The following is a 16,045-nucleotide window of genomic DNA, read 5'->3' on the forward strand; positions in this document are numbered from 1 at the left end:
ATTTTATAACATCCTAGTTTTATAATACTTTATGTAAGACAAAAATCTCACAAAGCATTTTAAGCGTGTGTTTATTCTCACACATTCTTCCTAGTAACTCACAGCCTTGAGCTGAGAGAGAGATCTCAGTAAACTACAGTGATATGTGAATCCTTAATCTCCACTTTTCCTCTCTTTTGAAGGGATTTTTAAAAAAAAAATTTTTTGTATTTGTACTGTGTATGGATAATTTACCTTCATTATGTCCTTGTAACACATACATGCTTGGTGCCTATAACAAGTAGAAGAGATAATCAAAAGCCTGTGACTGACTGGAGTTAGAGAGGTTGCTCTGAACTACAGTGTGGTTGCTAGGAATTGATCCTGGGTCCTCTGGAAGACAAGCTAGTGCTCTCAACTACTGAGTCATGTCTCCAGCATAGAGAAAATGGTCTTAATTATATTTCATAAAGCTAATTTTACTATTACCAAGATGGGGAGCACACAGATGAATTTATGTAAAAGGAGACTGAAAATTGTTTTACTGGCTGCCCTGAATAAATAATCACAGAGAAAATATATCAATTGCAACACTTTTTCCCTGATGGCTCAGATAGATTTCTAGCTAGCTCTTACATCTTAAATTAACTAATTTCTATTAATCACCACCAAGGTATGGCCTTCCAGTACAGTTCCGGTGCCTTTCTCCTCCAGCAGCTACATGGCAACTGCCTTACTCCGCCTTCTTATTCCCTTCCTTAAGTATAGTTTTCCCACCTAGCTCTATTGTTCCCTGCCATAGGACAAAACAGTTTTTTATTAACCAATGGTAATAAACCATATTCACAGCATACAAAGGGGAATCCCACATCAAATTTGATTTATTTTATCAATTTTATAGTGATTTATTTAATCATGTTATTCAAAAAAATCCATATCCTGTACCTGATGCTGCACTAAAAACTGCACTCATATTCCCAAATATAGATTATAAATGTTCTTTTACATTTAAAGGGGAATATGATACAAATATGAATAATTTGCATTGGTATGGATTTTAAGGTCAATTTTGTTATATGTATATGTATTTGTGCACTTGATTAAGGTTTTGTGATTGTGTAGTTCACTTAAAAATGTAATGTATATAGGTTGTTAATGGATAATCATCTATAGTAGTCAAATTTGTAGTCATGTTAGATTTTCTAGATATATAGAGATATATTTCAGTTTGATAGAGATTCTTCATATCTTTCAAAGACTGAAGAATATGGCATTTAATGTTTTAATAACTTAGGAATTTTCATGATAATGAGACACATCTGCTCCTGGCAGCACCAATCTACTTCATGAAGAAGATGGGCATCAAAGAGGCTCCTTATGGAGTTTGATAGCCATTTGGGCAAGAAACTGCTCTTTCAAAGACTGTTGCATAAACTGGACACAGAAAACCCACAGAGAGAGAACTGCTAAACTTGCCTACAGGTGAGATGGTCTTTCAGGGTTCCTGATTCATGAAAGAGTCTGCGAGACATTCTACAGGACACAACAAAAAGTGACTAAACCGTCTTTAAATTTTCCTGCTTCATGAAAATGTCTGCTGGATACTATGGGCCTGTAAGCCAAAGATGGATGACCCAATGGTACAGAGGAACTTTGGATGACTGTACAGGCAGCGAGATGTCTCTGTTATTTCAAGAGTTTTGGATTTCTTGTTTACTTAGGTAATATTATATCCTTCTGGAGTCTTTGATGGAGTTAAAGAATGGTTAGTTATAGTTTTCCTTAGTTATGATAAAGGATAAAATAGATATAAATATTGTAACTGTAATTCTTGCTTGATAACTTTTGTTATATGTAATTTTACTATGTTAAAGTTAAAGCCTTTCTTTTTTGTTTAAACAGAAAAAGGGGGAATGATGTGGGATTCTTGTTTTGTGTTGACTTCATTGGTTAAATAAAGAAACTGCTTGGCCTTTGATAGGACAGAAAATTAGGTAGGTGGAGTAAAGAGAACAGAATGCTGGGAGAAATAAGCCAAGTCAGGCATTTGCCATGATTCTCGCACTCCAGACAGACGCAGGTTAAGATCTTTCCTGGTAAGCCAGCTTGTGGTACTACACAGAATAATAAAAATGGGTTAGATCAATATGTAAGAGCTAGCCAATAAGAGGCTAGAACTAATGGTCCAGGCAGTGTTTAAAATAATACAGTTTCTGTGTAATTATTTCAGGGCATAAGCTAGCCAGACGACCGGAGCTGGGGTGGCAGGGAAGAGGTCCATTGCTCCTTACAACAGTTAACTATGATGCAGTTTTGAGATTCTTCAAAGTATCTGATTGCTTCCGTCTGTAGAAAACATTTTACAGAATTGTGAAAAATGCTACAAACTACATCCACTTCCTGGAATCCCAATGCACAAATCACAGAACTTAAATGCACTGAAATGTTTCTTTGGTTTTATATTCATGAAGGTTCTCTGCAGGAATTAAGATTTTTCATATGGGATAAACGGGATAAGGAATACACGGTTAAGTTTCATTTTATCTCCATCTACAGATTCTATGTTGATTAAAAAATGTGGATTGTCATTTTGCAAGATTAATATGCAGTGTGATTGAAACAGACTGAGGCTTGTTTGCAGCTGCCCTTTGTTAATGCCTGGTTGCTCTCCACAACATTATCCAGCTGTTTGTCATCAAAGAGCTGCAAAAGGATCTGATTCTACATCCATTTAAGTGAAGGATTCACTATTTCCTTTCTTAAAATAGATCCACAAAATAAGATAGTGACATGGTTCTACGAATCTGTTAGACACATTCTTAAAAATTGTAATTGATATAATCATTGAACATGAAAGTGTAGACTCACTAATCACCAGTTTTATGCCATATTTAAAAGAATGCTCTGTCCTATCTGACTAAACACCTGTAACATATTGGGTACATCATGGCTCTACTTCACAATGATGTATACCTTTTTATATTTTGCTTGGTTGCGCTGTATATACAAAACATTAAAGTAAGTGATGTGTATTTTATTCTGTTACAGATTATTAAATATCTTGTTCTTCTAGTATTAGGATTTATTTTATGTATGTGTCTCTGTGAGTGTGTGTCACGTTTGTACAGTTCCCCACACAGACCAGAAGAGGACACTGACCACAGGGAGCTAGGGCTACAGGCAGTCATGAGTCCTAGATGTGAGCGCTGGGTAAGGAACCAGGGTCCTCTGCAAGAGGAGCAGGTCTCCTAACCGTCCCTGCAGCTCCTTCTCACATTTCCCATGTAATATGACGTGTTTGTAGGGAACATCCACTACTTCTCTGAGTCTCACCCTCTTCTGTTACAGACATTTTCTCATAACAGAGAACCAGACTAATGAAAACTTTCTCAGACACTTTGTGTAATTTGACTCAAAATGAAGTGATGTAAGAACACGGAGAAGGAGAGAAGAAAGATGTGTTACATCTCAATGATGAAAAGTTCAAGGTTAAGAATAGATACAGGTCTTAAGAGATGCCTCAATGGTAAAAGCATCTGCCAACAGGTCAGACAATCTGTATCTCTAATGAATAAAACTGACTCCCACATGTTGTCCTCTAACCTGCAGATGTGTGCTGTGACACACCATAAGCATATAAAATAAACCGTAGAATACTTTTAGCTCCTTTATCAAAAATTAGGTGTTCATATGTTTGTGGGTTAAAATCAGGGTCTTCTACTCGGTTCCATTGATCGACTTCTCGGTTTTTATGCCAATACCAAGCTGTTTTCAATACTGAAGCTCTGTAATAGAGTTTGAAGTCAGGGATGGTAATGCCTCCAGATGATCCTTTATTATATAAGATTGTTTTGGCTATCCTGGGTTTTTTGTTTTCCCATATAAAGTTGATTAATGTCCTCTCAAGATCTGTGAAGAATTTTGATGGGATTTTAATGGGGATTGCATTGAACCTATAAATTGCCCTTGGTAGAATTGCCATTTTTACTATGTTGATCCTCCCAATCCAAGTACAAGGGAGATCCTTCCATTTTCTGGTATCCTCCTCAATTTCTTTCTTCAAAGACTTGTCAAATAGATCCTTCACTTCCTTGGTTAGAGTTACCCCAAGATATTTTATGCTATTTGTGGCTATCGTGAAGGGTGATGCTTCTCTGATTTCCCTCTCTGCTTCTTTATCCTTTGTGTATAGGAGGGCAACTGATTTTTTTGGAATTGATCTTGTATCCTGCCACTATACTAAAGGTGTTTATCAGCTGTAGGAGTTCTTTGCTGGAGTTTTTGGGGTCGCTTATGTACACTATCATATCGTCTGCAAATAATGAGAGTCTAACTTCTTCCTTTCCAATTTGAATCCCTTTGATCCCCTTATGCTGTCTTATTGCTATCGCAATTTTAACCCAATTTAAAAAATGGGGCACTGAACTGAACAGAGAATTCTCAACAGAAGAAATTCAAATGGCCAAAAGACACTTAAGATCATGCTCAACCTCCTTAGCAATAAGGGAAATGCAAATTAAAACAACTTTGAGATACCATCTTACACCTGTCAGAATGGCTAAAATCAAAAACACCAATGATAGCCTCTGCTGGAGAGGTTGTAGAGTAAGGGGCACACTCATCCATTGCTGTTGGGAATGCATACTTGTGCAACCACTTTGGAAATCAGTGTGGCGGTTTCTCAGGAAATTTGGGATCAACCTACCCCAAGATCCAGTAATACCACTCTTGGGAATATACCCAAGAGATGCCCTATCGTATGACAAAAGTATCTGTTCAACTATTTTCATAGCAGCATTGTTTGTAATAGCCAGAACCTGGAAACAACCTAGATGCCCTTCAACGGAGGAATAGATGAAGAAAGTGTGGAATATATACATATTAGAGTACTAGTCAGCGGTAAAAAACGATGACTTCTCGAATTTTGCGTGCAAATGGATGGAAATAGAAAACACTATTCTGAGTGAGGTGTCCCAGACCCAAAAAGAGGAACATGGGATGTACTCACTCATAATTGGTTTCTAACCATAAATAAAGGACATTGAGCATATAATTTGTGATCCTAGAGAAGCTAAATAAGAAAGTGAACCCAAAGAAAATCGTATAGTCATCCGCCTGGATAGGGGAAGCAGACAATATTGCCGGGCAAAAACTGGGAACTTGCGGGTGAGGTGGCATGGGGCTAAGGGGAAATGGGGTGAGAAACGTGAGAAGGGGAGGATGGAAGGAGCTTGGGGGATTGGGATGGTTGGGATATAGGAAGGGTGGATACGGGAGCAGCAAAGTATATATCCTAACTAAGGGAGCCATCTTAGGGTTGGCAAGAGACTTGACTCTAGAGGGGCTCACTGGTGTCCAGGGAGATGTCCCCAGCTAGTACCTTGGGCAACTGAGGAGAGGGAACCTGAAATGACCCTATCCTATACTGATGAATATCTTACATATCACCTTAGAACCTTCATCTGGCGATGGATCGAGATAGAGACAGAGACTCAATTTGGAGCAACGGTCTGAGCTCTTAAGGTCCAAATGAGGAGCAGAAGGAGGGAGAACATGAGCAAGGAAGTCAGGACCACGAGGGGTGCACCCACCCACTGTGACAGTGGAACTGATCTATTGGGAGCCCACCAAGACCAGCTGGACTGGGACTGAAAAAGCATGGGTTGAAACTGGACTCTCTGAACATGGCAGACAATGAAGACTGATGAGAAGCCAAGGACAATGGCACTAGGTTTCAATCGTAATACATGAACTGGCTTTGTGGGAGCTTAGCCTGTTTGAACACTCACCTTCCTGGACCAGATAGAAGTGGGAGGACCTTGGTGTTCCCGCAGGGCAGGGAATTTGGCCTGCTCTTCAGTATGGAAAGGGAGGGGGAATGGTGTAGGGGGAGGAGAAGAGGAGTGGGGATAGGGGGAAGGGAGTGGGGGGAGGGGGCAATATGTGGGAGGAGGGGGAGGGAAATGGGAAACGGGTACAGATGGAAATTTTAATTAAAAAATAATAAAAATAATAATAATAATAAAATTAAAAAAAACTAGCAAAAATAAAAAAATAAAAAAATAAAATAAACCGTAAAATAATTTTAACAATTTATAAAACAATAGACAGGAGATACATACTTGTTGACACAGCATGCCCAAGGATGATCTGGACTCTGAGTAGTACATATAGTTGCAATTTACAATTTTCCCTCAGAAGTCAGATTAGATAAAAAACAAATTGATCAGAAGATAAATTAGATAATTTAGAACTTTTCATTCATAATGAAAATAGATAAAATCTAAATAAGTCAAGGGTTGTAAAGGCAATCTGGAAATGTGACTCAGTTATGTTCTTTAAGTGGTGTACAAGAGATTTGACAATTGGAATTAGATTAGTATAAACATCATCCCAAACTTTCTAATTTCTTTTTAATAAGACAGAATTTCTTGTTGTGGCCCTGGTTATTCTTGAACTTACTTGTAGACCAGGCTGGGCTCAAGCTCACTGAGGTCTGTCTGTCTCTGCATCCCAAGTGCTGGGAATAAAATTGGTAAAGTGGTAGTCTTTCTTTCTTTCTTTCTTTCTTTCTTTCTTTCTTTCTTTCTTTCATTCTTTCTTTCTTTCTTTCTTTCTTTCTATCTCTTTCTCTCTTTTTTATTTTTTGGATGCATTGCTTATCACTAACATGGACCTGTGGAACATAATGTGAAATAGAATAGCTCAGCTACATGTAGACAAGTACCACATAATTTTACTAATAAGTGGAACCTAAATGAAAAGAGAATAGAGTGTTCAGTATGTGGTGTGCAGTCTACAGTCCTCAGAAAGTCCCTCTGAAAGACCCTCTAAATGGGTGTCACATCTGAGGGATCCCCCTTTACCCAAGACAGAAACCAGGCCACTGGATGCAAAAGCAAGAGGAAGTTTATTGGGTACACAGGCACCTGTGGGCATATCAGTCAGCACAGCTGAGAATGGTCAGCCTGCTGAATGAGCTCATTGGGCTGAGAATACATCATGTATATATAGGGGGTTCAGGGGTTACATAAAAGACGGCATAGCAACAAGCATTTCATTAGTTCCTATATATTGGGTGGGCTAGGGTCAAGTTTAGGACAGGGTTGTTTATCCATTTGCAGTTTTATGGAAAACCATAAAATCTAGATATAGCTAAGTTCAGCTCTCTGGGTATTTTGACAGGCTGTCGCATTGGTTAGCTGTCTTCCTGTCGGCCCAGTTTCTACAGAGCTAGCTGATCGCAGATATCCTGTACAGCTGAGCTGAGCCCCTCTGGTTCTGTAAAATTTGTTTTTCTAAGCTTATGTAGGTGACCTAATTTGAACTTTACTGCAGGCTGGGACGGGGGTCTTTCACCTCCACTTGTGAACCTGAGTGTGGCTGGTTTGTCTATATAATCAGGAATATATAACTGTGGCTACTCAGAGCTTTACAATCTTTACCCTCAGATTCTCCTTGTCACGTGACTTTCCCTAGGACAACATTAAAAGCATCTGTTCACCCAAGATATGGTAAAAACTGTGCAAAGAACTGGTTCTACCCAGGCTCAGTTGAGTGAAGCAGTTTACTTGCATCCCCTGGGCCCATCGTTATTTATAGGCACATGGAAGATATAAAGCTGCATATAGAGAGTCTGGCTCCAACATGTATCATAACCAAAAACCATCCATACAAGAAAAGATCCAAACAATGAAGATCCTAACAATAGTTATTCACACAGAAGTCTACTTTTATTAATGAACACTATTGTGCTTGTGATGGAAAATTATGATGAGTGCTTTAGATGGAAGAAAGAAGGCATGTCATCAAGGAGGGATATGGGGAAGGGATTTTAAGTGGTAAAACCACAAGAAGATCTTCAATATCTACCCAAGCAAGCAAAAACTGGTCTTTCCTGACAAGTTTAAGTGGTTAATGTGTTCAAAACATTCTTTGGGTATCTGGATAAGCAACATACAAAAGCCAAAAAGGCAATTATTCATATAACAACAAGGAATATTGTCACATTTTTGAGTAAGGGGTCACTGAGTCATGGTTACTGGCAACGTATCTTCCCAGTACTGGAGTCAGACACAAAAGGCTATGGGTACCAAGATAGGTGCCTAGATAAAATGGAGTTTCTCTAGTGATCATATTGGCACAGGCTGACCTGGCATCAGTTAGCAGCACAGGCTGATCTTGAGCTGTTGCAGCATCCCAAATGCTGTGATTACAGACCCTTTCCACCACACTTCCATTTTCTTTAATGATGAAATGTATTATGACATTAAAATAAATATTATAACAATACATCTCCTTTTCTTAAGAAGTTTGGCATCTCACAGTCTCAAGAGTAGCTCGGGGAAGCAGGCAGGAAACAGGCAGGTGCAAAGTAGATTTACACCATCTTCCCATTCCACCATTGTTATCATGTGACTTTTAGATTTGTGTGAACACTGGGAAAGTACAGGCAGTAATGCTTCTGTCAGATATGAATATTTCATTTTATCCCCAAAATCAGAGCATGAGAACAACACAAGAAAGTGGAGGTGGAGATGAGATGACCCTTATCTGTGGTGAGTTTGATGGCAGATTGAAGATGACAGTGAGACAAGCAAACATCATAGCCAGCACATTTGATCAACAATTGTGTGACATTGCTAAGTTCCAAAACTAAGAAAACTAGTGTTGATGCTATTGGACAATTATGAACAGGTTAGACATTAGAGTACCACCACAAGAAAGTCTGGAAAACAGAATCTCTCAAATGATGGCATCATGGGTCTGGAGACTGCTCCTTTGTTTCCTGACCTCCCAGATCTGAATAATCACACAGAAACTATATTAGTTACAGAACTATTTGGCCTATTAGCTCAGGCTTCTTTTTGACTAACTCTTACATCTTAAATAAACACATTTCTATTAATCTGTGTATCACCACAAGGATGTGACATATCAGTAGGGTTCTTGGGTATCTTGTTCCTTTGGCAGCTCCATGGTATCTGCCTGACTCCACCTACTCTTCCTCCATATCCCTTCTAACCTGGCTATTTTCTGACCTGCCATTGTCCAAAGCACTATAAAATAAAAGCAACATATATACAGAAGGACATCCCACATCTGGCTTCCCTCTCACCCTGATCTTACACTCCCAATTTTCTCAGGAGACCTTGACTATTTCCTCTTCACAGGGGTATCTATGTATATTTCTCTTAGGGTTCTCTTTGTTACTTACATTCTCTGGGTTCATGGACAAAAGGCGTCTTATTTTTTGCTTTACAGCTAGTAATCATCAATAAATGGGTACAGTGCTCAACTTTCTGGGTCTGGGTTACCTCCCTCAGGATGTTTTTTTTTCTAGTTGCATCCATTTGCATGCAAATTCCTCAGGATGTTTTTTTCTAGTTGCATTCATTTGCATGCAAATTTCAAAATGTAATTTATTTTCCCCACTGAGTAGTACTTCATTATATAAATGCACCGTATTTTATTTATCCAGTTCATTGAGAGGCATGAAGGTTGCTTCCAGGTTCTGGCTATTACAAACAATGCTACTATGAATACAGATGAACAAATGTCCTTGTGGTGTGTTTCAGCATCCTTTGAGTATATGCCCAAGAGTGGTATTGCTGGGTCTTGCAGGAGGTCAATTCCCAATTTTCTGAGAAACCGCCATACTGATTTCCAGAGTGCCTGTATAAATTTGCATTACCACCAGCAGTGTATGAGTGTTTCGCCTTACTCTACATCCTCTCCAGCATAGGCTATTATTGGTGCTTCTGATCTTAGTCATTCTGACAGGTGTAACATGGTATCTCAGAGTAGTTTTGGTTTGCATTTCCCCAGTAGCTAACAATGTTGAACATTTCCTTAAATATCTTTTGGTCATTGATTCTTCTGTTGAGAATTCTCTGTTTAGTTCAGTACCCCCCCCCATTTTTGTAAATTGTGTTATTTAGAATTTAATGTCTAATTTCCTGAGTTCTTTATGTATTTTGGAGATCAGTCCTCTGTCCGATGTGTGGTTGGTGAAGACCTTTTCCCATTCAGCAGGCTGCCTTTTTGTCTTATTGATTGTGTCCTTTGCTTTACAGAAGTTTCTCAGTTATAGGAGGTCCCATTTATTTATTGTTGCTCTCAGTGTCTGTGCTACTGGGGTATATTTACGAAGTGGTCTCCTGTGCCCATGCATTGCAGAATAATTCCCACTTTCTCTTCTGTGAGGTTCAGTGTGGTTGGATTTATATTAGGGTCTTTAATTCATTTGGACCTGAGTTTTGCGTATGGGTATAGGTGTGGATCTATTTGCATTCTTCTACATGCTGACATACAGTTATGCAAGCACCATATGTTGAAGATATCTTCTATTTATTGTATAATTTTAGCTTCTTAGTCAAAAATCAGGTGTTCATAGGTGTGTTGATTCATATCCAGATCTTCAATTCGAGTCCATTGATCACCTCTATAATAGAGCTTGATATTAGGGATGATGATGCCTCCAGAAGTTCCTTTTTTATATAGGACTATATATATATATATATATATATATATATATGATTGTTCCTGGGTTTTCTGTTTTTCCATATGAAATTGAGTATTGTTTCCAGTCCTAAGAAAACCTGTGTTGGGATTTTGATAGGAATTGCATTGACTCTGTAGATTGCTTTTGGTAGGATTGGCATTTTTATTATGTTGGTCCTACTTATCCAAAAATATGTGAGAACTTTCCATTTTCTGGTATCTTTTTCAATTTCCATATTCAAAGACTTACAGTTCTTGTCAAATAGGTCTTTCATTTGTTTGGTTAGTGTTACTCCAACATTTTATGTTACTTGTGACTATTGTGAATGGTGATGTTTCTCTGATTTCGTTCTCAGCTTCTTTATCATTTGTGTATATGAGGGCTACTGAATTTTTTTAGTTGATCTTGTATCCTGCCACATGATACCATAGTTTTCAGTCTCAGTTCTGAACCCACCTTTATTTGTATCATGTTGAATTTGGGATAGGAAGGGCCTCAAGGGAACTAGCTTGAAAAGTACACAGAGGGACCACTCTAGGACACACCTAAGTTAAAGTAGTGCCCTTAAAGTTTTCTAAGTAAAGATTGCTTTTAGAATAAGGCCAATATTGGGAAGGTTTTTATATTTCAAGTCCCACATGATATTTAAAGTATTTAATGGGCAGGAATGAATGAGTCATTTACAGCAAAGTTCTTCACTACAGATGGGCACAGGTAGAACAAGGGACTCTAAATCGTCCTGGTCTGGGTTGGGGACTTGATCTGACAGCAGAATCTCCAGTGCTTAGCATCATTTATTCTAATTCTGTAGAATGAGGGGTTTGAGAAAGAACAGCAAGAGACCTGGTCTATGTGTCAGAAGTAGATTCTGCCCAGGTCACTGCTTGGCACTTTGGGAAGACAAAAGACAGTCAGGAGACGCAGCACAGGGAGCACCATACACAAAAACTTAGTTGTTCATTTTCTCAACTCACATTCTTCCTCTCAAAATAATTAATCTCTAATTAAGCTTGAAATAAGTTCTGAGCAAAACAGATGTAGTAATTGTGGAAAGAGGGAAGCTGTACTTCAGGGACCGGGGCTCTGCAGAGGCCTTCCTTCCCCTGACACCGTGACAACATGAAATGTGAAGTCTGCAATTCCTGATAGAAGCCAAGAGCCCACAAATCCTGAAGTACAAATATGACCTGACAAGTGTCACCTTCCCAGAGCTGCTCCAGATCCTGTCTGCACCACAGAGGTTCAGGTGAGTACATGGAGGTAAGATCTTCCATCCCCTCAGCTGTGCTATGGGGAGTTCCATTAAAGCAGAAGACTCTCTCTGGCTAATCCAGGGAGCAGATGCCACGCTTTGTGGTCCTCAGGACCTCCACTTTCCTTCTGTCCCTGGTGCCAGAAAGATCAAAGGAGACTAGTTCCTGGAGATACTGAAATGGAAAAGAAATGCTGAGGCATCACTATCCATCCTCAGGCAAGAGTATCATGTCAGACCTCTACATGGGTCTTTGACTAATTACCTTTCTAAATGGATTATTAAGATACATAAGATTTTCAGATGTCTGTCAGACCCTGGAGATCATCATGATATATTAATTTAGCTTCAGGACTAGAGAGATTGGAGCAAGGGAATTGCCATTCAGGGCTAGCCTGGTTTACAGAGAGACTGTCAAAAATAACTAGATAGATGAAAGACAAAAAAAATTCTTCTTTTAGGTTTTATAAGTTTTCCAGCATTGTGACTTCACCAGTGGCACTCGTGTTTGTAACACTTGTACTTTTTACTTTTGATGCATTTTTACTTTTCTAATATTGGCATAGGTTACAATAGCCTTCTAACTCCCAGTTTTACGGGTTCCTGTCTAAATCCATCCTTAAAGACTCTTAATTTTCTCACATACTATTATAATATTTGTCTTAAATTCAGTCATTATTTGCCTGGCTGGGTGAAGAATACAACACTCAGTGTAACAGTTATCGTTACCATCTTGAGAACTCTGCTATTTAGGATCCAGGCTGTGGAGGAGTACATCCTGAAACAGCTCATCTTAAGTTTATCCTATGCTAAGCAGCAAAGAGCAGCAATCTCTTTAGTTTTGTCTGTTTGCCTGCTTGTTTCTTTTAGAGATAAACAGAATGGATGGGTGTAACTTACTTCATCAATCTAAACACAAGTCCATCCCGTCTTTTAAATTCATTTCCTTTAGCATTTCACAAATGAAGTGGAAGATGAGACACCTCTTCATCCACTGACAGTGACTTCAGTAGAAAGGAATCAATTATTAGAAGATCAGAGCCTGGTCTCAAATATGACTTAAAGTTTGGAAAGGGAAAGAGAGGAGTAGAAAAGTAGGAATCCCCATGAGCAAGGATTAAAGAAACAGAAAAAATGTTCATATCTTCCCTCAGTATTTGGGTGAACTGATATCAGGGATTCTGGCAGATCCAATCACTGAAAAAACACTTATTTTTTATTTTAAATATGTCAGTGAATGTTGATGTGTTTTCTTTTAATATCTGGAACACATTTCATTTGTACAGATATTTAGATGGTACTGTGATGTCTAGGGCTCACTGAAACAGGCAATACTTGCATCATTGCTAGAGGAACAGTTGAAAGCAATAACTGACATTTCTAGAGTCATGAGACCACCTGATCACAAATCTCAGAACAAGGCTAGGTTGATGAAGGTCACCAGTAAGATCATCTGGACACAGACATGTAAAGTTATCCTGTGAGTTTAACAGGAAGGAGGGCAGTGAATAGAAACATTGCAAGTACTCAGAACACACAAACCGATGCGGTCACTGTAATATTCTGATTTTCATATCCTAGAAAAGATGCCCAAAGCTTACAGCAAATCCCTGAGAAATGAGAATGGAGCTCCAGAACTTTAAGTATTGCATCTTACCTGAGTCCAAGTTCTGGAATCACCTGGTACTGGTAAATAAAAAGCAGCCTGCCTGCAAACAGGTTGGAGGAAAAACAGGCTGCAAAACCAGCTGACAAAATTGCTGCTCAAAAGGCCCCGGTGATGCAAATGTGAACACAAACTCTTACATAGTTGAACCCCTGCTCACACCAGTTGCCCCCACGTACTGTCATACGTGCAGTTGAAATTGAGGACTCATGATCACAAAAAGCACTCATCTCATGGCAGTATATACTCCCTCATTAATCCCATTTAGGTTTACCTCATCAGGATCCCCTGGTTCAAAGCTGTTCCATGTTCCCTTATGTGTCCTGAGGTAACTCAGTGGGCTACAGATGCCCTGAGTCATCTGCTAGGATCACAGTTCTCTGCTTCCCTTTGTTCTAGGAAGCAACACAAGTTTCTGCTAGACACCATCCTTAGCTGCAGCCTGGCAGTTACATGAAAAATTTCAGGTTATATTTTGATGGTTCAGCTTTAACTGTAGGGCTCTTTCTGCAATGGTTTACAATTGAACTTGACATTGAGAACTACTTATTAAAAATAACTAGTAAACATTTATATGGAATGAAATAACAGAATGATCAACATAAAATTTAAAAAATATTAGGATGTAGAAATTGAAGTAATAAATCATTGAAATAAAATGCAAATCTAGAAATTGTTAAACTAAGTAAGATGAAAATAAGAAAGTAGCCTTTGTCTTTGAAACTGGGTGGAGAAATATGATGAAGTAGAGAAAAATAGGAAGAAATTTGATTGCAGAAAGATGGAATTCAATTCACCTATTCTGAGAATTAATTAGAATAATTCACGCCCACATAAAAATGGACACACACATTCAAACAAGTCAATTTTGCTAGTATAAAGTTCAAATATATCTCTTTTAAAACTTTAGAGTTTTATTCCAGTTACCAAGCTCACCTGTCAGAGCACACACATAACTCAGAGTCCACAGGGAAGAGGAGGAGCTCAGGGCCCCAGTCTACAGCAGCACATGTGTCCATCACTGACTCTCGTATCCCAGAAAATGCTATTATGTGAAATATTTTTCAGATAAATGTCTGGCATTACTGATGCTTTCTGGAAAGACTCTGTGTATCCTGAATACAAGATTTTCTACCAAGGAAAGAAAAAATGCTTTCAAAATTTATTAAGCAAATAGTTTTCCTCTTCATGACTGTGTTTGGCACTCTGGGAAACATTTCTGTTTCTGTGAATTATATATTCAGTTGGTGGCGAGGCCCTGAGCACAAACCCATACACCTTATTCTCATCCACTTGGCTTTTACAAACATCATAATCCTTCTTGCAAAAGGATTGCCAAAGACAATGGCAGATTTTGGTTTGAGAAACTTCCTAGATGACATAGGATGCAAGATCACCATTTACCTGTCAAGGGTGGCCCGTGGGGTCTCCATCTGCACCAGCGGTCTCCTCACTGTGGTCCAGGCCATCATCATCAGTCCCAGAGCATCTGGGTGGAGGAGGCTTAGACCAAAGTCTGCTTGGCACATCCTTCCATTCTTTTCATTCTTTTGGATACTCAATTCTTTAATAGGTATGAACCTAATCCATTCCATCACAAGTGTCAGCTTGAATATATCACAGCTTAAGAATAAAGATGACTATTGTTATTTTATGCAAGAAAATAAGAATACAAAATGGACTGTTCTTTCATTTATGGTCCTGAGAGATGCTGTGTTTCAGGCAGCTATGGGAGCGGCCAGTGGCTACATGGTACTTCTTCTCCACAAGCACCACCAGCATGTCCTCTACCTCCAGAACACCAAGCTTCTCTATAGAACTCCCCCTGAGCTGAGAGCTGCTCAGAGTGTCCTCCTTCTGATGCTCTGTTTTGTTTTCTTCTATTGGACTGACTGTGCTTTTTCTCTAATTATAAGTATCTATTTAGCAGACGAATCTGTGGTTGGAAATATTCAAAAATTTCTGGCCCTTGGTTATGCAACTTTTAGCCCTGTTGTGTTGATTCGCAGGGATGGACTTCTGCCTGAGTGTTGGCATGCTCAGTGGGAGAAATTGAGAAACCATCTCTTTCATTTTTCTGTTCAATGAGTGTGAATGAGTTCTCAGTTCTGCAATTTTGTGGGTAAGACAAAATTCTCACAGAGCAGGTTAGGCATGGGGTTATTCTCACACACTCTTCCTGGTGGCCACAGCCTTGACCTGAGAGAGAGAGAGACAGAGAGAGAGAGAGAGAGAGAGAGAGAGAGAGAGAGAGAGAGAGAGAGAGAGATCTTAGAAAAATATGGTGATAAAAGAAATCTTATTCTCTAATTTTCCTGTCTTTTCAAGTGATTTTTTTTAATTCCTATATTTTTGTGTATGGATAATTTACCTGCATTATGTTCTCGTAGTACATCCATGCCTGGTTCCTGTCAAGGGTAGAACAGGTCATTAAATGCCCTGTGACTTACTGGAGTTGGAATGGTTGCTGTCAACCAAAGTGTGGTTGCTAGGAATTAAACATGAGTTTTCTGGAAGACAAGTTAGAACTCTCCGTTACTGAACTGTCTCCAGCACAGAGAAAATGGCCGTAATCATATTTTATAAAATTGGTTTTACTGTCACCAAGACTGGTCAGTTTTATCAATTTCATAGTGATTTAGTC

General features: G+C 38.9%; 1 pseudogene; it reads left to right on the plus strand.

Moving 5' to 3' along the window:
- The first annotated feature begins 14,410 nt into the window (after positions 1 to 14,410).
- On the plus strand, positions 14,411 to 15,527 carry LOC130885660 (vomeronasal type-1 receptor 4-like; annotated as a pseudogene).
- Positions 15,528 to 16,045: the final 518 nt, after the last annotated feature.

Source organism: Chionomys nivalis, chromosome 13 (assembly GCF_950005125.1).
Source record: "Chionomys nivalis chromosome 13, mChiNiv1.1, whole genome shotgun sequence".
Classification (NCBI taxonomy): Eukaryota; Metazoa; Chordata; class Mammalia; order Rodentia; family Cricetidae; genus Chionomys; species Chionomys nivalis.